This window comes from Dermacentor variabilis, chromosome 5 (genome assembly GCF_050947875.1).
Source record: "Dermacentor variabilis isolate Ectoservices chromosome 5, ASM5094787v1, whole genome shotgun sequence".
NCBI classification, from domain to species: Eukaryota; Metazoa; Arthropoda; class Arachnida; order Ixodida; family Ixodidae; genus Dermacentor; species Dermacentor variabilis.
This window is the reverse complement of record NC_134572.1, coordinates 195,522,399-195,549,354: the sequence shown is the minus strand read 5'-3', so window position 1 is coordinate 195,549,354 and position 26,956 is coordinate 195,522,399.

Here is a 26,956-nt window from a genome sequence, read left to right as displayed (position 1 = left end):
TCTCAGCTCCGATGGTGGATGAGTTTTGCCTTCGTTATCGAATAAACCCGCGCACCATCTACAGCTTTTGTCCGGACGAACCGACGACATCGATGGCGACAGCACCCTTACCGGCCCATTTAAGGTACTGGCGTCGCCACGCTGCAATCAGTAGGCACGGGAGAGCGGCAGACATGCGCTGGCCGCTAATCCCTCCGTTCAATTTCCTTGAGCAGTTTCTTCTGCTCTGCGCATGGCTTCCTTCCACACTTGGCGCATTGAAGACTGCGCAGTTGCCACTGGACCTGAAGTTCCCGTGCCGATGGTGGATAAGTGGTGCCTTCGTTATCGAGTGAACCCGGGCGCCATCTACAGTTTTTCTCCGGACGCACCAACGACTTCGACAGGGACAGTACCATTACCAGCCTATTTAAGCGACTGGCATCGCCACGCTGCCTTCAATGGGCAGGGGAGAGCAGCAGACATGCGCTGGCCGCTCATCCCCCGGTTAAATTTCCTTGTCCAGCTTCTTCTGCTGGGTGCATGGTTTCCTTCGACACCTGGCGTTTTGACGAGTGCGCAGTTGCCACTGGACCTGAAGTTCTCGGCGCCGATGGTGGATGAGTGGTGCCATCGATGTCGAGTGAACCCGTGCGCCATCTATAGTTTTTCTCTGGACGAACCAACGACTTCGACAGCGACAATACCATTACCAGCATATTTAAGCGACTGGAATCGCCACGCTGCCTTCTGTGGGTAGGGGAGAGCGGCAGACATGCGATGCCCGTTAATGCTTCGTTCAATTTCCTTGTGTCGTTTCTTCTGCTTTGCACATGGCTTCCTTCGACACCTGGTGCTTTGATGATTGCGGAGTTGCCACTGGACCTGAAGTTCTCAGCTCCAATGGTGGATGAGTGGTGCCTTCCTTATCGACTAAACCCGCGCACCATCTAAAGCTTTTGTCCGGACGAACCAACGACATCAAAAGCGACAGCACAATTACCGGTCTATTTAGGCGACTGGCATCGCCACGCCGCCATCAGCAGGCATGGGAGAGCGGCAGACGTGTGCTGGCCGCTACTCACTCCGTTCAATTTCCTTGTGCAGTTTCTTCTGCTTGGCACATGGCTTCCTTCAACACCTCGCGCTCTGACGACTGCGCAGTTGCCACTGGACCTGAAGTTGGTGGCGCCGATAGTGGATGAGTGGTGCCTTCGTTTTCGACTGAGCCCGGGCACCATCTACAGTTTTTCTCCAGACGAACCAACGACATCGATAGCGACAGCACCATTAGCGGCTTATTTAAGGTACTGCCGTCACCACGCGGCATTCAATGGACACGGGAGAGCGGCAGGCATGCGATGGCCGCTAATCACTCCGTTCAATTTCTTTGCGCAGTTTCTTCTGCTTGGCTCTTGGCTTCCTTCGACACCTGGCGCTTTGATGATTGCACAGTTCCCACTCGACCTGAAGTTCTCAGCGCCGATGGGGGATGAATGGTGCCTTCGTTATCGACTGAACCCGGTCACCATCTACAATTTTTCTCCGGACGAACCAGCAACATCGACAGCGACAGCATCATTACCGGCCTACTTAGGCAACTGGAATCGCCACGCTGCCTTCAGTGCGTGCGGGATCGCGCCAGACATGCGCTGCCCGCTAATGCCTCCATTCAATTTCCTTGTTCAGTTTCTTCTGCTTGGCACATGGCTTCCTTCCAAACCTGGCGATTTGATGACTGCGCAGTTGCCACTGGACCAGAAGTTCTCGGCGCTGTTGGTGGATGAGTGGTGCTTTCGTTATCGAGTGAGCCCGGGCACCATCTACAGTTTTTCTCCGGACGAACCAACGACATCGACAGCGACAGCACCATTACCGGCCTATTTAAACGACTGGCATCGCCACCCTGCTTTTAGTGGGCACAGGAGAGCGCCAGACATGCGCTGCCCACTAATGCCTCCGTTCAATTTCCCGGTGCAGTTTCTTCTGCTTGGCACATGGCTTCCTTCGACACCTCCCGCTCTGACGACTGCGCAGTTGCCACTGGACCTGAAGTTCGCGGCGCCGATAGTGGATGAGTGGTGCCTTCGTTATCGAGTGAACCCAGGCACCATCTACAGCTTTTGTCCGGACGAACCAACGACATCGATCGCGACAGCACCCTTACCGGCCTATTTAAGGTACTGGCGTCGCCACGCTGCAATCAGTGGGCACAGGAGAGCGGCAGAAATGTGCTGGCCGCTAATCCCTCCGTTCAAATTCCTTGTGCAGTTTCTTTTGCTCTGCGCATGGTTTCCGTCCACACCTGGCGCATTGAAGACTGCGCAGTTGCCACCGGACCTGAAGTTCCCGGCGCCGATGGTGGATAAGTGTTGCCTTCGTTATCGAGTGAACCCGGGCGCCATCTACAGTTTTTCTCCGGAAGAACCAACGACTTCGACAGCGACAGTACCATTACCGGCCTACATAAGCGACTGGCATCGCCGCGCTGCCTTCAGTGGGCATGCGAGAGCAGCAGACATGCGATGGCCGCTAATGCCTCCGTTCAATTTTCTTGTGCAGTTTCTTCTGGTTTGCACATGGCTTCCTTCGACACCTGGCGTTTTGATGAGTGCGCAGTTGCCACTGGACTTGAAGTTCTTTGCGCCGATGGTGGATGAGTGGTGCCATCGATGTCGAGTGAACCCGGGCGCCATCTACAGTTTTTCTTTGGACGAACCAATGTCTTCGACAGCGACAATACCATTACCAGCATATTTAGGCGACTGGCATCGCCACGCTGCTTTAAGTGGGCACGGGAGAGCGGCAGACATGCGCTGGCTGCTAATCCCTCCATTCAATTTCCTTGTGCAGTTTCTTCTGCTTGGCACATGGCTCCCTTGGATACCTTGTGCTTTGACGACTGCGCAGTTGCCACTGGACCTGAAGTTCTCGGCGCCGATGGTGGATGAGTGGTGCCATCGTTTTCGACTGAGCCCGGGCTCCATCTAAAGTTTTTCTCCGAATGAACCAACGACATCGACAGCGACAGCACCAACACCGGCCTATTTAGGCGACATGCATCGCCACGCTGCCTTCAGTTGGCACGGCAGAGCGGCAGACATGCGCTGGCCGCTAATCCCTCCGTTCAATTTCCTTGTGCAGCTTCTTCTGCTTGGCGCATGGCTTGCTTCGTCACCTGGCGCTCTAACGACTGCGCAGTTGCCACTGGACCTAAAGTTCTCAAATCCGATGGTGGATGAGTGGTGCCTTCGTTATCGACTAAACCCGCGCACCATCTACAGCTTTTGTGCGGACAAACCAGCGACATCGATCGCGACAGCACCCTTACCAGCCTATTTCAGGAACTGGCGTCGCCACGCTGCAATCAGTGGGCACGGGAGAGCGGCAGACATGCGCTGGCCGCTAATCCCTCCGCTCAATTTCCTTGTGCAGTTTCTTCTGCTCTGCGCATGGCTTCCTTCGACACCTGGCGTTTTGTCGAGGGCGCAGTTGCCACTGGACCTGAAGTTCTCGGCGCCGATGGTGGATGAGTGGCGCCTTAGTTATCGACTCAACCCGGGCACTATCTACACCTTTTCTCAAGACGAACCAACGTCATCGACTGCGACAGCACCAATACCGGCCTCTTTAGGCGACTGGCATCGCCACGCTGCCTTCAGTGCGCACGGGAGAGCAGCAGACATGCGCTGGCCGCTAATGCCTCCGTTCAATTTCCTTGTGCAGCTTCTTCTGCTTTGCACATGGCTTCCTTCGACACCTGGCGATTTGACGAGTGCGCAGTTGCCACTGGACCTGAAGTTCTCGGCGCCAATGGTGGATGAGTGGTGCCATCGAGATCGAGTGAACCCGGGCACCATCTATAGTTTTTCCCTGGACGAACCAACGACTTCGACAGCGACAATACCATTACCAGCATATTTAAGCGACTGGAATCGCCACGCTGCCTTCTGTGGGTACGGGAGAGCGGCAGACATGCGATGCCCGTTAATGCTTCGTTCAATTTCCTTGTGTCGTTTCTTCTGCTTTGCACATGGCTTCCTTCGACACCTGGTGCTTTGATGATTGCGCCGTTGCCACAGGACCTGAAGTTCTCAGCGCCGATGGTGGATGAGTGGTGCCTTCGTTATCGACTAACCCGGGCTCCATGTACAGTTTTTCTCCGGAAGAACCAACGACATCGAAAGCGACAGCACAATTACCGGCCTATTTAGGCGACTGGCACCGCCACGCCGCCATCAGCAGGCATGGGAGAGCGGCAGACGTGCGCTGGCCGCTACTCACTCCGTTCAATTTCCTTGTGCAGTTTCTTCTGCTTGGCTCTTGGCTTCCTTCGACACCTGGCGCTTTGATGACTGCACAGTTCCCACTCGAGCTGAGGTTCTCAGCGCCGATGGGGGATGAATGGTGCCTTCGTTATCTACTGAACCCGGTCACCATCTACAATTTTTCTCCGGACGAACCAACAACATCGACAGCGACAGCATCATTACCGGCCTACTTAGGCAACAGGAATCGCCACGCTGCCTTCAGTGCGCGCGGGATCGCGCCAGACATGCGCTGCCCGCTAATGCCTCCATTCAATTTCCTTGTTCAGTTTCTTCTGCTTGGCACATGGCTTCCTTCCAAACCTGGCGATTTGATGACTGCGCAGTTGCCACTGGACCAGAAGTTCTTGGCGCTGTTGGTGGATGAGTGGTGCTTTCGTTATCGAGGGAGACCGGGCACCATCTACAGTTTTTCTCCGGACGAAACAACGACATCGACAGCGACAGCACCATTACCGGCCTATTTAAACGACTGGCATCGCCACCCTGCTTTCAGTGGGCACAGGAGAGCGCCAGACATGCGCTGCCCACTAATGCCTCCGTTCAATTTCCCTGTGCAGTTTCTTCTGCTTGGCACATGGCTTCCTTCGACACCTCGCGCTCTGACGACTGCGCAGTTGCCACTGGACCTGAAGTTCGCGGCGCCGATAGTGGGTGAGTGGTGCCTTCGTTATCGAGTGAACCCAGGCACCATCTACAGTTTTTGTCCGGACGAACCAAGGACATCGACTGCGACAGCACCATTACCGGCCTATTTAGGCGACAGGCATCGCCACGCTGGCTTCAGTGGGCACGGGAGAGCGGCAGACATGCGCTGGCCGCTAATCCCTCCGTTCAATTTCCTTGTGCAGCTTCTTCTGCTTGGCGCATGGCTTCCTTGGTCACCTGGCGCTCTAACGACTGCGCAGTTGCCACTGGACCTGAAGTTCTCAGCTCCGATTGTGGATGAGTGGTGCCTTCGTTATCGACTAAACCCGCGCACCATCTACAGCTTTTGTCCGGACGAACCAACGACATCGATCGCGACAGCACACTTACCGGCCTATTTAAGGGACTGGCGTCGCCACGCTGCAATCAGTGGGCACGGGAGACCGGCAGAAATGCGCTGGCCGCTAATCCCTCCGTTCAATTTCCTTGTGCAGTTTCTTTTGCTCTGCGCATGGTTTCCGTCCACACCTGGCGCATTGAAGACTGCGCAGTTGCCACCGGACCTGAAGTTCCCGGCGCCGATGGTGGATAAGTGTTGCCTTCGTTATCGAGTGAACCCGGGCGCCATCTAAAGTTTTTCTCCGGAAGAACCAACGACTTCGAAGGCGACAGTACCATTACCGGCCTATATAAGCGACTGGCATCGCCGCGCTGCCTTCAGTGGGCATGCGAGAGCAGCAGACATGCGATGGCCGCTAATGCCTCCGTTCAATTTTCTTGTGCACTTTCTTCTGCTTTGCACATGGCTTCCTTCGACACCTGGCGTTTTGATGAGTGCGCAGTTGCCACTGGACCTGAAGTTCTTGGCGCCGATGGTGGATGAGTGGCGCCTTCGTTATCGAATCGACCCGGGCACTATCTACAGTTTTTCTTTGGACGAACCAATGTCTTCGACAGCGACAATACCATTACCAGCATATTTAAGCGACTGGCATCGCCACGCTGCTTTCAGTGGGCACGGGAGAGCGGCAGACATGCGCTGGCCGCTAATCCCTCCATTCAATTTCCTTCTGCAGTTTCTTCTGCTTGGCACATGGCTCCCTTGGATACCTTGTGCTTTGACGACTGCGCAGTTGCCACTGGACCTGAAGTTCTCGGCGCCGATGGTGGATGAGTGGTGCCATCGTTTTCGACTGAGCCCGGGCACCATCTACAGTTTTTCTCTGGACGAACCAACGACATCGACAGCGACAGCACCATTACCGGCCCATTAAAATGACTGGCATTGCCACGCTGCCTTCAGTTCGCAAGGAGAGCGGCAGACATGCGCTGGCCGCAAATCCCTCCGTTCAATTTCCTTGTGCAGCTTCTTCTGCTAGGCGCATGTCTTCCTTCGTCTCCTGGCGCTCTAACGGCTGCGCAGTTGCCACTGGACCTGAAGTTCTCAGCTCCGATGGTGGATGAGTTTTGCCTTCGTTATCGAATAAACCCGCGCACCATCTACAGCTTTTGTCCGGACGAACCGACGGCATCGATTGCGACAGCACCCTTACCGGCCCATTTAAGGTACTGGCGTCGCCACGCTGCAATCAGTAGGAACGGGAGAGCGGCAGACATGCGCTGGCCGCTAATCCCTCCGTTCAATTTCCTTGTGCAGTTTCTTCTGCTCTGCGCATGGCTTCCTTCCACACCTGGCGCATTGAAGACTGCGCAGTTGCCACTGGACCTGAAGTTCCCGCGCCGATGGTGGATAAGTGGTGCCTTCGTTATCGAGTGAACCCGGGCGCCATCTAGAGTTTTTCTCCGGACGCACCAACGACTTCGACAGGGACAGTACCATTACCGGCCTATTTAAGCGACTGGCATCGCCACGCTGCCTTCAATGGGCAGGGGAGAGCAGCAGACATGCGCAGGCCGCTAATCCCCCGGTTAAATTTCCTTGTGCAGCTTCTTCTGCTGGGTGCATGGTTTCCTTCGACACCTGGCGTTTTGTCGAGGGCGCAGTTGCCACTGGACCTGAAGTTCTCGGCGCCGATGGTGGATGAGTGGCGCCTTAGTTATCGACTCAACCCGGGCACTATCTACAGTTTTTCTCCGGACGAACCAACGTCATCGACTGCGGCAGCACCATTACCAGCCTCTTTAGGCCACTGGCATCGCCCCGCTGCCTTCAGTGCGCACGGGAGAGCAACAGACATGCGCTGGCCGCTAATTCCTGCGTTCAATTTCCTTGTGCAGCTTCTTCTGCTTTGCACATGGCTTCCTTCGACACCTGGTGATTTGACGAGTGCGCAGTTGCCACTGGACCTGAAGTTCACGGCGCCAATGGTGGATGAGTGGTGCCATCGAGATCGAGTGAACCCGGGCACCATCTATAGTTTTTCCCTGGACGAACCAACGACTTCGACAGCGACAATACCATTACCAGCATATTTAAGCGACTGGAATCACCACGCTGCCTTCAGTGGGCACGGAAGAGCGGCAGACATGCGATGGCCGTTAATGCTTCATTCAATTTCCTCGTGTCGTTTCTTCTGCTTTGCACATGGCTTCCTTCGACACCTGACGCTTTGATGACTGCGCAGGTACCACTGGACCTGAAGTTCTCGGCGCTGATGTTGGATGAGTTCCGCCTTCGTTATCGACTCATCGCGGGCACTATCTACAGTTTTTCTCCGGACGAACCAACGACATCGACTGCGACAGCACCATTACCGGCCTCTTTAGGCGACTGGCATCTCCACGCTGCCTTCAGTGCGCACGGGAGAGCAGCAGACATGCGCTGGCCGCTAATGACTCCGTTCAATTTCCTTGTGCAGCTTCTTCTGCTTTCCACATGGCTTCCTTCGACACCTGGCGATTTGACGAGTGCGCAGCTGCCACTGGACCTGAAGTTCTCGGCGCCGATGGTGGATGAGTGGTGCCATCGATGTCGAGTGAACCCGGGCGCCATATATAGTTTTTCTCTGGACGAACCAACGACTTCGACAGCGACAATACCATTACCAGCATATTTAAGCGACTGGAATTGCCACGCTACCTTCAGTGGGCACGGGAGAGCGGCAGACATGCGATGGCCGTTAATGCTTCGTTCAATTTCCTTGTGTCGTTTCTTCTGCTTTGCACATGACTTCCTTCGACACCTGATGCTTTGATGACTGCGCAGGTACCACTGGACCTGAAGTTCTCGGCGCCGATGTTGGATGAGTTCCGCCTTCGTTATCGACTCAACACGGGCACTATCTACAGTTTTTCTCCGGACGAACCAACGACATCGACTGCGACAGCACCATTACCGGCCTCTTTAGGCGACTGGCATCGCCACGCTGCCTTCAGTGCGCACGGGAGAGCAGCAGACATGCGCTGGCCGCGAATGCCTCCGTTCAATTTCCTTGTGCAGCTTCTTCTGCTTTGCACATGGCTTCCTTCGACACCTGACGATTTGACGAGTGCGCAGTTGCCACTGGACCTGAAGTTCTCGGCGCCGATGGTGGATGAATGGTGCCATCGATGTCGAGTGAACCCAGGCGCCATCTATAGTTTTTATCTGGACGAACCAACGACTTCGACAGCGACAATACCATTACCAGCACATTTAGGCGACTGGAATCGCCACGCTGCCTTCTGTGGGTACGGGAGAGCGGCAGACATGCGATGCCCGTTAATGCTTCGTTCAATTTCCTTGTGTCGTTTCTGCTGCTTTGCACATGGCTTCCTTCTACACCTGGTGCTTTGATGATTGCGCAGTTGCCACTGGACCTGAAGTTCTCAGCGCCGATGGTGGATGAGTGGTGCCTTCGTTATCGACTAACCCGGGCTCCATGTACAGTTTTTCTCCGGAAGAACCAACGACATCGAAAGCGACAGCACAATTACCGGCCTATTTAGGCGACTGGCATCGCCACGCTGCCATCAGCAGGCATGGGAGAGCGGCAGGCGTGCGCTGGCCGCTAATGACTCCGTTCAATTTCTTTGTGTAGTTTTTTCTGCTTGGCACAAGGCTTCCTTCGACACCTGGCGCATTGATGACTGCACAGTTGCCACTGGACCTGAAGTTCTCGGCGCCGATGGTGGATGAGTGGTGCCTTCGTTATCGAGTGAACCCACGCACCATCTACAGTTTTTGTCCGGACGAACCAACGACATCGAGAGCGACAGTACCATAACCGGCCTATTTATGGTATTGGCGTCGCCACACTGAAATCAGTAGGCACGGGAGAGCGGCAAACATGCGCTGGCCGCTAATCACTCCGTTCAATTTCCTTGTGCAGTTTCTTCTACTCTGCACATGGCATCCATCCCCACCTGGCGCATTGAAGACTGAACAGTTGCCACTGGACCTGAAGTTCTCAGCTCCAATGGTGGATGAGTGGTGCCTTCCTTATCGACTAAACCCGCGCACCATCTGCAGCTTTTGTCCGGACGAACCAACGACATCAAAAGCGACAGCACAATTACCGGTCTATTTAGGCGACTGGCATCGCCACGCCGCCATCAGCAGGCATGGGAGAGCGGCAGACGTGCGCTGGCCGCTACTCACTCCGTTCAATTTCCTTGTGCAGTTTCTTCTGCTTGGCACATGGCTTCCTTCGACACCTCGCGCTCTGACGACTGCGCAGTTGCCACTGGACCTGAAGTTGGTGGCGCCGATAGTGGATGAGTGGTGCCTTCGTTTTCGACAGAGCCCGGGCACCATCTATAGTTTTTCTCCAGACGAACCAACGACATCGATAGTGACAGCACCATTAGCGGCTTATTTAAGGTACTGCCGTCGCCACGCGGCATTCACTGGACACGGGAGAGCGGCAGGCATGCGATGGCCGCTAATCACTCCGTTCAATTTCTTTGCGCAGTTTCTTCTGCTTGGCTCTTGGCTTCCTTCGACACCTGGCGCTTTGCACAGTTCCCACTCGACCTGAAGTTCTCAGCGCCGATGGGGGATGAATGGTGCCTTCGTTATCGACTGAACCCGGTCACCATCTACAATTTTTCTCCGGACGAACCAACAACATCGACAGCGACAACATCATTACCGGCCTACTTAGGCAACTGGAATCGCCACGCTGCCTTCAGTGCGCGCGGGAGAGCGACAGACATGCGCTGCCCGCTAATGCCTCCATTCAATTTCCTTGTTCAGTTTCTTCTGCTTGGCACATGGCTTCCTTCCAAACCTGGCGATTTGATGACTGCGCAGTTGCCACTGGACCAGAAGTTCTCGGCGCTGTTGGTTGATGAGTGGTGCTTTGGTTATCGAGTGAGCCCGGGCACCATCTACAGTTTTTCTCCGGATGAACCAACGACATCGACAGGGACAGTACCATTACCGGCCTATTTAAGCGACTGGCATCGCCACGCTGCCTTCAATGGTTAATCCCCCGGTTAAATTTCCTTGTGCAGCTTCTTCTGCTTGGTGCATGGTTTCCTTCGACACCTGGCGTTTTGTCGAGGGCGCAGTTGCCACTGGACCTGAAGTTCTCGGCGCCGATGGTGGATGAGTGGCGCCTTAGTTATCGACTGAACCCGGGCACCATCTACAGTTTTTCTCCGGACGAACCAACGTCATCGACTGCGACAGCACCATTACCGGCCTATTTAGGCGACAGGCATCGCCACGCTGGCTTCAGTGGGCACGGGAGAGCGGCAGACATGCGCTGGCCGCTAATCCCTCCGTTCAATTTCCTTGTGCAGCTTCTTCTGCTTGGCGCATGGCTTCCTTGGTCACCTGGCGCTCTAACGACTGCGCAGTTGCCACTGGACCTGAAGTTCTCAGCTCCGATGGTGGATGAGTGGTGCCTTCGTTATCGACTAAAACGGCGCGCCATCTACAGCTTTTGTCCGGACGAACCAACGACATCGATCGCGACAGCACACTTACCGGCCTATTTAAGGGACTGGCGTCGCCACGCTGCAATCAGTGGGCACGGGAGACCGGCAGAAATGCGCTGGCCGCTAATCCCTCCGTTCAATTTCCTTGTGCAGTTTCTTTTGCTCTGCGCATGGTTTCCGTCCACACCTGGCGCATTGAAGACTGCGCAGTTGCCACCGGACCTGAAGTTCCCGGCGCCGATGGTGGATAAGTGTTGCCTTCGTTACCGAGTGAACCCGGGCGCCATCTAAAGTTTTTCTCCGGAAGAACCAACGACTTCGAAGGCGACAGTACCATTACCGGCCTATATAAGCGACTGGCATCGCCGCGCTGCCTTCAGTGGGCATGCGAGGGCAGCAGACATGCGATGGCCGCTAATGCCTCCGTTCAATTTTCTTGTGCAGTTTCTTCTGCTTTGCACATGGCTTCCTTCGACACCTGGCGTTTTGATGAGTGCGCAGTTGCCACTGGACCTCAAGTTCTTGGCGCCGATGGTGGATGAGTGGCGCCTTCGTTATCGAATCGACCCGGGCACTATCTACAGTTTTTCTTTGGACGAACCAATGTCTTCGACAGCGACAATACCATTACCAGCATATTTAAGCGACTGGCATCGCCACGCTGCTTTCAGTGGGCACGGGAGAGCGGCAGACATGCGCTGGCCGCTAATCCCTCCATTCAATTTCCTTCTGCAGTTTCTTCTGCTTGGCACATGGCTCCCTTGGATACCTTGTGCTTTGACGACTGCGCAGTTGCCACTGGACCTGAAGTTCTCGGCGCCGATGGTGGATGAGTGGTGCCATCGTTTTCGACTGAGCCCGGGCACCATCTACAGTTTTTCTCTGGACGAACCAACGACATCGACAGCGACAGCACCATTACCGGCCCATTAAAATGACTGGCATTGCCACGCTGCCTTCAGTTCGCAAGGAGAGCGGCAGACATGCGCTGGCCGCAAATCCCTCCGTTCAATTTCCTTGTGCAACTTCTTCTGCTAGGCGCATGTCTTCCTTCGTCTCCTGGCGCTCTAACGGCTGCGCAGTTGCCACTGGACCTGAAGTTCTCAGCTCCGATGGTGGATGAGTTTTGCCTTCGTTATCGAATAAACCCGCGCACCATCTACAGCTTTTGTCCGGACGAACCGACGGCATCGATTGCGACAGCACCCTTACCGGCCCATTTAAGGTACTGGCGTCGCCACGCTGCAATCAGTAGGAACGGGAGAGCGGCAGACATGCGCTGGCCGCTAATCCCTCCGTTCAATTTCCTTGTGCAGTTTCTTCTGCTCTGCGCATGGCTTCCTTCCACACCTGGCGCATTGAAGACTGCGCAGTTGCCACTGGACCTGAAGTTCCCGCGCCGATGGTAGATAAGTGGTGCCTTCGTTATCGAGTGAACCCGGGCGCCATCTAGAGTTTTTCTCCGGACGCACCAACGACTTCGACAGGGACAGTACCATTACCGGCCTGTATAAGCGACTGGCATCGCCACGCCGCCATCAGCAGGCATGGGAGAGCGGCAGACGTGCGCTGGCCGCTACTCACTCCGTTCAATTTCCTTGTGCAGTTTCTTCTGCTTGGCACATGGCTTCCTTCGACACCTCGCGCTCTGACGACTGCGCAGTTGCCACTGGACCTGAAGTTGGTGGCGCCGATAGTGGATGAGTGGTGCCTTCGTTTTCGACAGAGCCCGGGCACCATCTATAGTTTTTCTCCAGACGAACCAACGACATCGATAGTGACAGCACCATCAGCGGCTTATTTAAGGTACTGCCGTCGCCACGCGGCATTCACTGGACACGGGAGAGCGGCAGGCATGCGATGGCCGCTAATCACTCCGTTCAATTTCTTTGCGCAGTTTCTTCTGCTTGGCTCTTGGCTTCCTTCGACACCTGGCGCTTTGCACAGTTCCCACTCGACCTGAAGTTCTCAGCGCCGATGGGGGATGAATGGTGCCTTCGTTATCGACTGAACCCGGTCACCATCTACAATTTTTCTGCGGACGAACCAACAACATCGACAGCGACAACATCATTACCGGCCTACTTAGGCAACTGGAATCGCCACGCTGCCTTCAGTGCGCGCGGGAGAGTGACAGACATGCGCTGCCCGCTAATGCCTCCATTCAATTTCCTTGTTCAGTTTCTTCTGCTTGGCACATGGCTTCCTTCGAAACCTGGCGATTTGATGACTGCGCAGTTGCCACTGGACCAGAAGTTCTCGGCGCTGTTGGTTGATGAGTGGTGCTTTCGTTATCGAGTGAGCCCGGGCACCATCTACAGTTTTTCTCCGGATGAACCAACGACATCGACAGGGACAGTACCATTACCGGCCTATTTAAGCGACTGGCATCGCCACGCTGCCTTCAATGGTTAATCCCCCGGTTAAATTTCCTTGTGCAGCTTCTTCTGCTGGGTGCATGGTTTCCTTCGACACCTGGCGTTTTGTCGAGGGCGCAGTTGCCACTGGACCTGAAGTTCTCGGCGCCGATGGTGGATGAGTGGCGCCTTAGTTATCGACTCAACCCGGGCACTATCTACAGTTTTTCTCCGGACGAACCAACGTCATCGACTGCGACAGCACCATTACCAGCCTCTTTAGGCGACTGGCATCGCCCCGCTGCCTTCAGTGCGCACGGGAGAGCAACAGACATGCGCTGGCCGCTAATACCTGCGTTCAATTTCCTTGTGCAGCTTCTTCTGCTTTGCACATGGCTTCCTTCGACACCTGGCGATTTGACGAGTGCGCAGTTGCCACTGGACCTGAAGTTCTCGGCGCCGATGGTGGATGAGTGGTGCCATCGATGTCGAGTGAACCCGGGCGCCATCTATAGTTTTTCTCTGGACGAACCAACGACTTCGACAGCGACAATACCATTACCAGCATATTTAAGCGACTGGAATCACCACGCTGCCTTCAGTGGGCACGGGAGAGCGGCAGACATGCGATGGCCGTTAATGCTTCGTTCAATTTCCTTGTGTCGTTTCTTCTGCTTTGCAGATGACTTCCTTCGACACCTGACGCTTTGATGACTGCGCAGGTACCACTGGACCTGAAGTTCTCGGCGCCGATGTTGGATGAGTTCCGCCTTCGTTATCGACTCAACACGGGCACTATCTACAGTTTTTCTCCGGACGAACCAACGACATCGACTGCGACAGCACCATTACCGGCCTCTTTAGGCGACTGGCATCGCCACGCTGCCTTCAGTGCGCACGGGAGAGCAGCAGACATGCGCTGGCCGCTAATGCCTCCGTTCAATTTCCTTGTGCAGCTTCTTCTGCTTTGCACATGGCTTCCTTCGACACCTGGCGATTTGACGAGTGCGCAGTTGCCACTGGACCTGAAGTTCTCGGCGCCGATGGTGGATGAATGGTGCCATCGATGTCGAGTGAACCCAGGCGCCATCTATAGTTTTTCTCTGGACGAACCAACGACTTCCACAGCGACAATACCATTACCAGCATATTTAGGCGACTGGAATCGCCACGCTGCCTTCTGTGGGTACGGGAGAGCGGCAGACATGCGATGCCCGTTAATGCTTCGTTCAATTTCCTTGTGTCGTTTCTGCTGCTTTGCACATGGCTTCCTTCGACACCTGGTGCTTTGATGATTGCGCAGTTGCCACTGGACCTGAAGTTCTCAGCGCCGATGGTGGATGAGTGGTGCCTTCGTTATCGACTAACCCGGGCTCCATGTACAGTTTTTCTCCGGAAGAACCAACGACATCGAAAGCGACAGCACAATTACCGGCCTATTTAGGCGACTGGCATCGCCACGCTGCCATCAGCAGGCATGGGAGAGCGGCAGGCGTGCGCTGGCCGCTAATGACTCCGTACAATTTCTTTGTGTAGTTTTTTCTGCTTGGCACAAGGCTTCCTTCGACACCTGGCGCATTGATGACTGCACAGTTGCCACTGGACCTGAAGTTCTCGGCGCCGATGGTGGATGAGTGGTGCCTTCGTTATCGAGTGAACCCACGCACCATCTACAGTTTTTGTCCGGACGAACCAACGACATCGAGAGCGACAGTACAATAACCGGCCTATTTATGGTATTGGCGTCGCCACACTGAAATCAGTTTGCACGGGAGAGCGGCAAACATGCGCTGGCCGCTAATCACTCCGTTCAATTTCCTTGTGCAGTTTCCTCTACTCTGCACATGGCATCCATCCCCACCTGGCGCATTGAAGACTGAACTGTTGCCACTGGACCTGAAATTCCCGGCGCCGATCGTGGATGAGTGGCGCCTTCGTTATCGACTGAACCCGGGCTCCATCTACAGTTTTTCTCCGGACGAACCAACGACATCGACTGCGACAGCACGATTACCGGCCTATTTAAGCGACTGGCATAGCCACGCTGCCTTCAGTTGGCACGAGAGAGCGGCAGACATGCGCTGGCCGCTAATCCCTCCTTTCAATTTCCTTGTGCAGCTTCTTCTGCTAGGCGCATGGCTCCCTTCGTCTCCTGGCGCTCTAACGACTGCTCAGTTACCACTGCACCTGACGTTCTCAGCTCCAATGGTGGATGAGTGGTGCCTTCATTATCGACTAAACCCGCGCACCATCTACAGCTTTTGTCCGGACGAACCAACGACATCAAAAGCGACAGTACCCTTACGGGCCTATTTAAGGTACTGGCGTCGCCACGCTGCAATCAGTAGGCACGGGAGAGCGTCAGACATGCGCTGGCCGCTAATCCCTCCGTTCAATTTCCTTGTGCAGCTTCTTCTGCTAGGCGCATGGCTTCCTTCGTCTCCTGGCGCTCTAACGACTGCTCAGTTGCCACTGGACCTGAAGTTCTCAGCTCCAATGGTGGATGAGTGGTGCCTTCCTTATCGACTAAACCCGCGCACCATCTACAGCTTTTGTCCGGACGAACCAACGATATCAAAAGCGACAGCACCCTTACCAGCCTATTTAAGGTACTGGCGTCGCCACGCTGCAATCAGTGGGCACGGGAGAGCGGCAGACATGCGCTGGCCGCTAATCCCTCCGTTCAATTTCCTTGTGCAGTTTCTTCTGGTTGGCACATGGCTTCCTTCGACACCTCGCGCTCTGACGATTGCGCAGTTGCAACTGGACCTGAACTTCGCGGCGCCGATAGTGGATGAGTGGTGCCTTCGTTATCGAGTGAACCCAGGCACCATCTACAGTTTTTGTCCGGACGAACCAAGGACATCGACTGCGACAGCACCATTACCGGCCTATTTATGCGACAGGCATCGCCACGCTGGCTTCAGTGGGCACGGGAGAGCGGCAGACATGCGCTGGCCGCTAATCCCTCCGTTCAAATTCCTTGTGCAGCTTCTTCTGCTTGGCGCATGGCTTCCTTGGTCACCTGGCGCTCTAACGACTGCGCAGTTGCCACTGGACCTGAAGTTCTCAGCTCCGATGGTGGATGAGTGGTGCCTTCGTTATCGACTGAACCCGCGCGCCATCTACAGCTTTTGTCCGGACGAACCAACGACATCGATCGCGACAGCACCCTTACCGGCCTATTTAAGGTACTGGCGTCGCCACGCTGCAATCAGTGGGCACGGGAGAGCGGCAGAAATGCGCTGGCTGCTAATCCCTCCGTTCAATTTCCTTGTGCAGTTTCTTTTGCTCTGCGCATGGTTTCCGTCCACACCTGGCGCACTGAAGACTGCGCAGTTGCCACCGGACCTGAAGTTCCCGGCGCCGATGGTGGATAAGTGTTGCCTTCGTTATCGAGTGAACCCGGGCGCCATCTACAGTTTTTCTCCGGAAGAACCAACGACTTCGACAGCGAGAGTACCATTACCGGCCTATATAAGCGACTGGCATCGCCGCGCTGCCTTCAGTGGGCATGCGAGAGCAGCAGACATGCGATGGCCGCTAATGCCTCCGTTCAATTTTCTTGTGCAGTTTCTTCTGCTTTGCACATGGTTTCCTTCGACACCTGGCGTTTTGATGAGTGCGCAGTTGCCACTGGACCTGAAGTTCTTTGCGCCGATGGTGGATGACTGGCGCCTTCGTTATCGAATCAACCCGGGCACTATCTACAGTTTTTCTCTGGACGAACCAACGACATCGATAGCGACAGCACCATTACCGGCTTATTTAAGGTACTGGCGTCGCCACGCGGCCTTCAGTGTGCACGGCAGAGCGGAAGGCATGCGCTGGCCGCTAATTACTCCGTTCAATTTCTTTGTGCAGTTTCTTCTGCTTGGCACATGGCTTGCTTCGACACCTGGCGCTTTGATGACAGTGCAGTTGCCACTGGACCTGAAGTTCTCGGCGCCGATGGTGGATGAGTCGTGCCTTCGTTATCGACTAAACGCGCTCACCATCTAAAGTTTTTCTCCGTATGAACCAACGACATCGACAGCGACAGCACCAATACCGGCCTATTTAGGCGAAATGCATCGCCACGCTGCCTTTAGTTGACACGGCAGAGCGGCAGACATGCGCTGGCCGCAAATCCCTCCGTTCAATTTCCTTGTGCAGCTTCTTCTGCTTGGCGCATGGCTTCCTTCGTCACCTGGCGCTCTAACGACTGCGCAGTTGCCACTGGACCTAAAGTTCTCAACTCCGATGGTGGATGAGTGGTGCCTTCATTATCGACTAAACCCGCGCACCATCTACAGCTTTTGTCCGGACAAACCAGCGACATCGATCGCGACAGCACCCTTACCAGCCTATTTAAGGTACTGGCGTCGCCACGCTGCAATCAGTGGGCACGGGAGAGCGGCAGACATGCGCTGGCCGCTAATCCCTCCGTTCAATTTCCTTGTGCAGTTTCTTCTGCTTGGCACATGGCTCCCTTGGATACCTTGTGCTTTGACGACTGCGCAGTTGCCACTGGACCTGAAGTTCTCGGCGACGACGGGGGATGAGTGGTGCCTTCGTTATTGACGGAACCCGGGCACCATCTACAGTTTTTCTCCGGACGAACCAACAACATCGACAGCGACAGCACCATTACCGGCCTATTTAGGCGACTGGCATCGCTACGCTGCCTTCAGTTCGCAAGGAGAGCGGCAGACATGCGCTGGCCGCAAATCCCTCCGTTCAATTTCCTTGTGCAGCTTCTTCTGCTAGGCGCATGGCTTCCTTCGTCTCCTGGCGCTCTAACGACTGCGCAGTTGCCACTGGACCTGAAGTTCTCAGCTCCGATGGTGGATGAGTTTTTCCTTCGTTATCGAATAAACCCGCGCACCATCTACAGCTTTTGTCCGGACGAACCGAAGACATCGATAGCGACAGCACCCTTACCGGCCTCTTTAAGGTACTGGCGTGGCCACGCTGCAATCAGTGGGCACGGGAGAGCGGCAGACATGCGCTGGCCGCTAATCCCTCCGTTCAATTTCCTTGTGCAATTTCTTCTGCTTGCCACATGGCTTCCTTCCACACCTGGCGCATTGAAGACTGCGCAGTTGCCACTGGAGCTGAAGTTCCCGGCGCCGATGGTGGATAAGTGGTGCCTTCGTTATTGATTGAACCCGGGCGCCATCTACAGTTTTTCTCCGGACGAAACAACGACTTCGACAGTGACAGAACCATAACCGGCCTATTTTAGCGACTGGCATCGCCACGCTGCCTTCAGTGGGCACGGGAGAGCGAAAGACATACGATGGCCGCTAATGCCTCCGTTCAATTTTCTTGCGCCGTTTCTTATGCTTTGCAGATGGCTTCCTTCGACACCTGGCGCTTTGACGAGTGCGCATTTGCCACTGGAACTGAAGTTCTCAGCGCCGATGTTAGATGAGTGGTGCCTTCGTTATCGACAAAACCCGGGTACCATGTACAGTTTTCTCCGGAAGAACCAACGACATCGACAGTGACAGCACCATTACGGGCCTATTTAGGCGACTGGCATCGCCACGCCGCCATCAGCAGGCATGGGAGAGTGGCAGACGTGCGCTGGCCGCTATTCACTCCGCTCAATTTCCTTGTGCACTTTGTTCTGCTTGGCACATGGCTTCCTTCGACACCTGACGCTTTGATGACTGCGCAGTTGTCACTGGACCTGAAGTTCTCGGCGCCGATGGTGGATAAGTGGTGCCATCGTTTTCGACTGAGCCCGTGCACCATCTAAAGTTTTTCTCCGGATGAACCAACGACATCGATAGCGACAGCACCATTACCGGCTTATTTAAGGTACTGGCGTCGCCACGCGGCCTTCAGCGGGCACGGGAGAGCGGAAGGCATGCGCTGGCCGCTTATCACTCCGTTCAATTTCTTTGTGCAGTTTCTTCTGCTTGGCACATGGCTTCCTTTGACACCAGACGCTTTGATGACTGCGCAGTTGCCACTGGGCCTGACGTTCTCGGCGCCGATGGTGGATGAGTGGTGCCTTCGTTATCGACTGAGCCCGGGCACCATCTACAGTTTTTCTCCGGATGAACCAACGACATCGATACCGACAGCAGCACTACCGGCTTACTTAAGGTACTGGCGTCGCCACGCTGCCGTCAGTGGGCACGGGAGAGCGGCAGGCATGCGCTGGACGCTAATCACTCCTTTCAATTTTTGTGCAGTTTCTTCTGCTTGGCACATGGCTTCCTTCGACACCTGGCGCTCTAACGACTGCGCAGTTGCCACTGGACCTGAAGTTCTCAGCTCCGATGGTGGATGAGTGGTGCCTTCGTTATCGACTAAACCCGCGCACCATCTACAGCTTTTGTCCGGACGAACCAGCGACATGGATCGCGACAGCACCCTTACCGGCCTATTTAAGGTACTGGCGTCGCCACGCTGCAATCAGTGGGCACGGGAGAGCGGCAGACATGCGCTGGCCGCTAATTCCTCCATTCAATTCCCTTGTGCAATTTCTTCTGCTTGCCACATGGCTTCCTTCCACACCTGGCGCATTGAAGACTGCGCAGTTGCCACTGGAGCTGAAGTTCCCGGCGCCGATGGTGGATAAGTGGTGCCTTCGTTATTGATTGAACCCGGGCGCCATCTACAGTTTTTCTCCGGACGAAACAACGACTTCGACAGTGACAGAACCATTACCGGCCTATTTTAGCGACTGGCATCGCCACGCTGCCTTCAGTGGGCACGGGAGAGCGGAAGACATACGATGGCCGCTAATCACTGCGTACAATTTCCTTGTGCACTCTGTTCTGCTTGGCACAAGGCTTCCTTCGACACCTGATGCTCTAACGACTGCGCAGTTGCCACTGGACCTGAAGTTCTCAGCTCCGATGGTGGATGAGTGGTGCCTTCGTTATCGACTAAACCCGGGTACCATGTACAGTTTTTCCTCGGAAGAACCAACGACATCGACAGCGACAGCACCATTACCGGCCTATATAAGCGACTGGCATCGCCACGCTGCCTTCAGTGGGCACGCGAGAGCAGCAGGCATGCGATGGCCGCTAATGCCTCCGTTCAATTTCCTTGTGTCGTTTCTTCTGCTTTGCACATGGCTTCCTTCGACACCTGACGCTTTGATGACTGCGCAGTTGCCATTGGACCTGAAGTTCTCGGCGCCGATGGTGGATGAATGGTAGCCTTTGTTATTGATTGAACCCGGGCGCCATCTACAGTTTTTCTCCGGAAGAAACAACGACTTCGACAGTGACAGAACCATTACCGGCCTATTTTAGCGACTGGCATCTCCACGCTGCCTTCAGTGGGCACGGGAGAGCGGAAGACCTGCGATGGTCGCTAATGTCTGCGTTCAATTTCCTTCCGCCGTTTCTTATGCTTTGCAGATGGCTTCCTTCGACACCTGGTGCTTTGACGAGTGCGCATTTGCCACTGGAACCGAAGTTCTCAGCGCCGATGTTGGATGAGTGGTGCCTTCGTTATCGACTTAACCCGGGTACCATGTACAGTTTTCTCCGGAAGAACCAACGACATCGACAGCGACAGCACCATTACCGGCATACTTAGGAGACAGGCATCGCCACGCTGCCTTCAGTTGGCTCGGGAGAGTGGCAGACATGCGCTGGCCGCTAATCCCTCCGTTCAATTTCCTTGTGCAGCTTCTTCTGCTTGGCACATGGCTTCCTTCCACACCTGGCGCATTGAAGACTGCGCAGTTGCCACTGGAGCTGAAGTTCCCGGCGCCGATGGTGGATAAGTGGTGCCTTCGTTATTGATTGAACCCTGGCGCCATCTACAGTTTTTCTCCGGACGAAACAACGACTTCCACAGTGACAGAACCATTACCGGCCTATTTTAGCGACTGGCATCGCCACGCTGCCTTCAGTGGGCACGGGAGAGCGGAAGACATGCGATGGCCGCTAATGCCTCCGTTCAATTTCCTTGCGCCGTTTCTTATGCTTTGCAGATGGCTTCCTTCGACACCTGGCGCTTAGACGAGCGCGCATTTCCCACTGGAACTGAAGTTCTCAGCGCCGATGTTGGATGAGTGGTGCCTTCGTTATCGACAAAACCCGGGTACCATGTACAGTTTTCTCCGGAAGAACCAAGGACATCGACAGCGACAGCACCATTACCGGCATATTTAGGCGACTGGCATCGCCACGCTGCCGTCAGTGGGCACGGGAGAGCGGCAGGCATGCGCTGGACGCTAATCACTCCGTTCAATTTTTGTGCAGATTCTTCTGCTTGGCACATGGCTTCCTTCGACACCTGGCGCTCTAACGACTGCGCAGTTGCCACTGGACCTGAAGTTCTCAGCTCCGATGGTGGATGAGTGGTGCCTTCATTATCGACTAAACCCGCGCACCATCTACAGCTTTTGTCCGGACGAGCCAGCGACATCGATCGCGACAGCACCCTTATCGGCCTATTTAAGGTACTGGCGTCGCCACGCTGCAATCAGTGGGCACGGGAGAGAGGCAGACATGCGCTGGCCGCTAATTCCTCCGTTCAATTTCCTTGTGCACTTTGTTCTGCTTGGCACATGGCTTCCTTCGACACCTGACGCTTTGATGACTGCGCAGTTGTCACAGGACCTGAAGTTCTCGGCGCCGATGGTGGATAAGTGGTGCCATCGTTTTCGACTGAGCCCGGGCACCATCTAAAGTTTTTCTCCGGATGAACCAACGACATCGATAGCGACAGCACCATTACCGGCTTATTTAAGGTACTGGCGTCGCCACGCGGCCTTCAGTGGGCACGGGAGAGCGGAAGGCATGCGCTGGCCGCTTATCACTCCATTCAATTTCTTTGTGTAGTTTCTTCTGCTTGGCACATGGCTTCCTTCGACAGCTGACGCTTTGATGACTGCGCAGTTGCCACTGGGCGTGACGTTCTCGGCGCCGATGGTGGATGAGTGGTGCCTTCGTTATCGACTGAGCCCGGGCACCATCTACAGTTTTTCTCCGGATGAACCAACGACATCGATACCGACAGCACCACTACCGGCTTATTTAAGGTACTGCCGTCGCCACGCTGCCGTCAGTGGGCACGGGAGAGCGGCAGGCATGCGCTGGACGTTAATCACTCCGTTCAATTTTTGTGCAGTTTCTTCTGCTTGGCACATGGCTTCCTTCGACACCTGGCGCTCTAACGACTGCGCAGTTGCCACTGGACCTGAAGTTCTCAGCTCCGATGGTGGATGAGTGGTGCCTTCGTTATCGACTAAACCCGCGCACCATCTACAGCTTTTCTCCGGACGAACCAGCGACATCGATCGCGACAGCACCCTTACCGGCCTATTTAAGGTACTGCCGTCGCCACGCGGCCTTCAGTGGGCACGGGAGAGCGGAATGCATGCGCTGGCCGCTTATCACTCCGTTCAATTTCTTTGTGCAGTTTCTTCTGCTTGGCACATGGCTTGCTTCGACACCTGGCGCTTTGATGACTGCGCAGTTGCCACTGAACCTGAAGTTCTCGGCGCCGATGGTGGATGAGTCGTGCCTTCATTATCGACTAAACGCGGTAACAATCTAAAGTTTTTCTCCGTATGAACCAACGACATCGACAGCGACAGCACCAATACCGGCCTATTTAAGCGACAGGCATCGCCACGCTGCCTTCAGTTGGCACGGGAGAGCGGCAGACATGAGCTGGCCGCTAATCCCTCCGTTCGATTTCCTTGTGCAATTTCTTCTGCTCGCCACATGGCTTCCTTCGACACCTGGCGCTCTGACGACTGCGCAGTTGCCACTGGACCTCAAGTTCTCAGCGCCGATGGTGGATAAGTGGTGCCTTCGTTATTCATTGAACCCGGGCGCCATCTACAGTTTTTCTCCGGACGAAACAACGACTTCGACAGCGACAGAACCATTACCGGCCTATTTTAGCGACTGGCATCGCCACGCTGCCTTCAGTGCGCACGGGAGAGCGGAAGACATGCGATGGCCGCTAATGCCTCCGTTCAATTTCCTTGTGCCGTTTCTTATGCTTTGCAGATGGCTTCCTTCGACACCTGGCGCTTTGACGAGTGCGCATTTGCCACTGGAACTGAAGTTATCAGCGCCGATGTTGGATGAGTGATGCCTGCGTTATCGGCTAAACCCGGGTACCATGTACAGTTTTCACCGGAAGAATCAACGACATCGACAGCGACAGCACCATTACCGGCCTATTTAGGCGACTGGCATCGCCACGCCGCCATCAGCAGGCATGGGAGAGCGGCAGACGTACGCTGGCCGCTAATCACTCCGTACAATTTCCTTGTGCACTCTGTTCTGCTCGGCACATGGCTTCCTTCGACACCTGAAGCTCTAACGACTGTGCAGTTGCCACTGGACCTGAAGTTCTCAGCTCCGATGGTGGATGGGTGGTGCCTTCGTTATCGACTAAACCCGCGCGCCATCTACAGCTTTTGTCTGGACGAACCAACGCCATCGATCGCGACAGCACCCTTACCGGCCTATTTAAGGTACTGGCGTGGCCACGGTGCAATCAGTGGGCACGGGAGAGCGGCAGAAATGCGCTGGCCGCTAATCCCTCCGTTCAATTTCCTTGTGCAGTTTCTTTTGCTCTGCGCACGGTTTCCTTCCACACCTGGCGCATTGAAGACTGCGCAGTTGCCACTGGACCTGAAGTTCCCGGCGCCGATGGTGGATAAGTGTTGCCTTCGTTATCGAGTGAACCCGGGCGCCATCTACAGTTTTTCTCCGGACGAACCAACGACTTCGACAGCGACCGTACCATTACCGGCCTATATAAGCGACTGGCATCGCCACGCTGCCTTCAGTGGGCACGCGAGAGCAGCAGGCATTTGATGGCCGCTAATGCCTCCGTTCAATTTCCTTCTGTCGTTTCTTCTGGTTTGCACATGGCTTCCTTCGACACCTGGCGCTTTGATGACTGCGCAGTTGCCCCTGGACCTGAAGTTCTCAGCGCCGATGGTGGATGAGTGGTGCCTTCGTTATCGACTAAACCCGGGTACCATGTACAGTTTTTCCTCGGAAGAACCAACGACATCGACAGATACAGCACAATTACCGGCCTATTTTGGCGACTGGCATCGCCACGCCGCCATCAGCAGGCATGGGGGAGCGGCAGACGTGCGCTGGTCGCTAATCACTCCGTTCAATTTCCTTGTGCTGTTTCTTCTGCTTGGCACATGGCTTCTTTCGACACCTGGCGCTCTGACGACTACGCAGTTGCCACTGGACCAGAAGTTGTCGGCGCCGTTGGTGGATGAGTGGTGCTTTCGTTATCGAGTGAGCCCGGGCACCATCTACAGTTTTTCTCCGGACGAACCAACGACATCGACAGCGACAGCACCATTACCGGCCTATTTAAACGACTGGCATTGCCACCCTGCCTTCAGTGGGGACAGGAGAGCGCCAGACATGCGCTGGCCGCTAATGCCTCCGTTCAATTTCCTTGTGCAGTTTCTTCTGCTTGGCACATGGCTCCCTTGGATACCTTGTGCTTTGACGACTGCGCAGTTGCCACTGGACCTGAAGTTCTCGGCGCCAATGGGGGATGAGTGGTGCCTTCGTTATTGACTGAACCCGGGCCCCATCTACAGTTTTTCTCCGGACGAACCAACAACATCGACAGCGAGAGCACCATTACCGGCCTATTTAGGCGACTGGCATCGCCACGCTGCCTTCAGTGGGCACGGGAGAGCGCCAGACATGCGCTGCCCGCAAATGCCTGCATTCAATTTCCTTGTTCAGTTTTTTCTCCTTGGCACATGGCTTCCTTCCAAACCTCACGCTCTGACGACTGCGCAGTTGCCACTGGACCAGAAGTTCTCGGCGCCGATGGCGGATGATTGGTGCCTTCGTTATCGAGTGAGCCCGGCCAACATCTACAGTTTTTTTCCCGACGAACCAACGACATCGACAGCGACAGCACCATTACCGGCCTTTTTAAACGACTGGCATTGCCACGCTGCAATCCGTAGGCACGGGAGAGCGGCAGACATGCGCTGGCCGCTAATCCCTCCGTTCGATTTCCTTGTGCAGTTTCTTCTGCTCTGCACATGGCTTCCTTCGACACCTGGCGCTTTGATGACTGCGCAGTTGCCACTGGACCTGAAGTTCCCGGCGCCGATGGTGGATAAGTGGTGCCTTCGTTATCGAGTAAACCCGGGCGCCATCCACAGTTTTTCTCCGGACGCACCAACGACTTCGACAGCGACAGTACAATTACCGGCCTATTTAAGCGACTGGTATCGCCACGCTGCCTTCAGTGGGCAGGGGAGAGCAGCAGACATGCGATGGCTGCTAATGCCTCCGTTCAATTTCCTTGTGCAGTTTCTTCTGCTTTGCTCATGGCTTCCTTCGACAGCTGGCGTTTTGACGAGTGCGCAGTTGCCACTGGACCTGAAGTTCTCGGCGCCGATGGTGGATGAGCGGCGCTTTCGTTATCGACTCAACCCGGGCACTATGTACAGTTTTTCTCCGGAGGAACCAACGACATCGACTGCGACAGCACATTACCGGCCTATTTAGGCGACTGGCATCGCCACGCTGCCTTCAGTGGGCACGGGAGAGCCGCAGACATGAGCTGGCCGCTAATGCCTCCGTTCAATTTCCTTGTGCAGCTTCTTCTGCTTAGCACATAGCTTCCTTCGACACCTGGCGCTTTGATGAGTGCGTAGTTGCCACTGAACCTGAAGTTCTCGGCGCCGATGGTGGATGAGTGGTGCCATCGATGTCGAGTGAACCAGGGCCCCATCTATAGGTTTTCTCTGGACGAACCAACAACTTCAACAGCGACAATACCATTACCAGCTTATTTAAGCGACTGGAATCGCCACGCTGCCTTCAGTAGGCACGAGAGAGCGGCAGACCTGCGCTGGGCGCTAATCACTCCATTCAATTTCCTTGTGCAGTTTGTTCTGCTTGGCACATGGCTTCCTTCAACCTCTGACGCTTTGATGACTGCACAGTTGCCACTGGACCCGAAGTTCTCGGCGCCGATGGTGGATGAGTGGTGCCATCGTTTTCGACTGAGCCCGGGCACCATCTACACTTTTTCTCCGGACGAACCAACGACATCGATAGCGACAGCACCATTACCAGCCTATTTAAGGTACTGGCGTCGCCACGCTGCAATCAGTAGGCACGGGAGAACAGCAGACATGCGATGGCCGTTAATGCCTCCGTTCAATTTCCTTGTGTCGTTTCTTCTGCTTTCCACATGGCTTCCTTCGACACCTGGCGTTTTGACGAGTGCGCAGTTGGCACTGGACCTGAAGTTCTCGGCTCCGATGGTGGATGAGTGGCGCCTTCGTTATCGACTGAATCCAGGCACCATCTACCGTTTTTCTCCGGGCGAACCAAAGACATCGACTGCGACAGCACCATTACCGGCCTATTTAGGCGACTGGCATCGCCACGCTGCCTTCAGTGGGCACGGGAGAGCGGCAGACATGCGCTGGCTGCTGATCGCTCCATTTGATTTCCTTGTGCAGTTTCTTCTCTAACGACTGCGCAGTTGCCACTGGACCTGAAGTTCTCAGCTCCGATGGTGGATGAGTGGTGCCTTCGTTATCGACTAAACCCGCGCTTCATCGACAGCTTTTGTCCGGACAAACCAACGACATCGATAGCGACAACACCCTTATCGGCCTACTTAAGGTACTGGCGTCGCCACGCTGCAATCAGTAGGCACGGGAGAGCAGCAGACATGCGATGGCCGCTAATGCCTCCGTTCAATTTCCTTGTGCAGTTTCTTCTGCTTTGCTCATTACTTCCTTCGACACCTGGCGCATTGAAGACTGCGCAGTTGCCACTGGACCTGAAGTTCTCAGCTCCGATTGTGGATGAGTGGTGC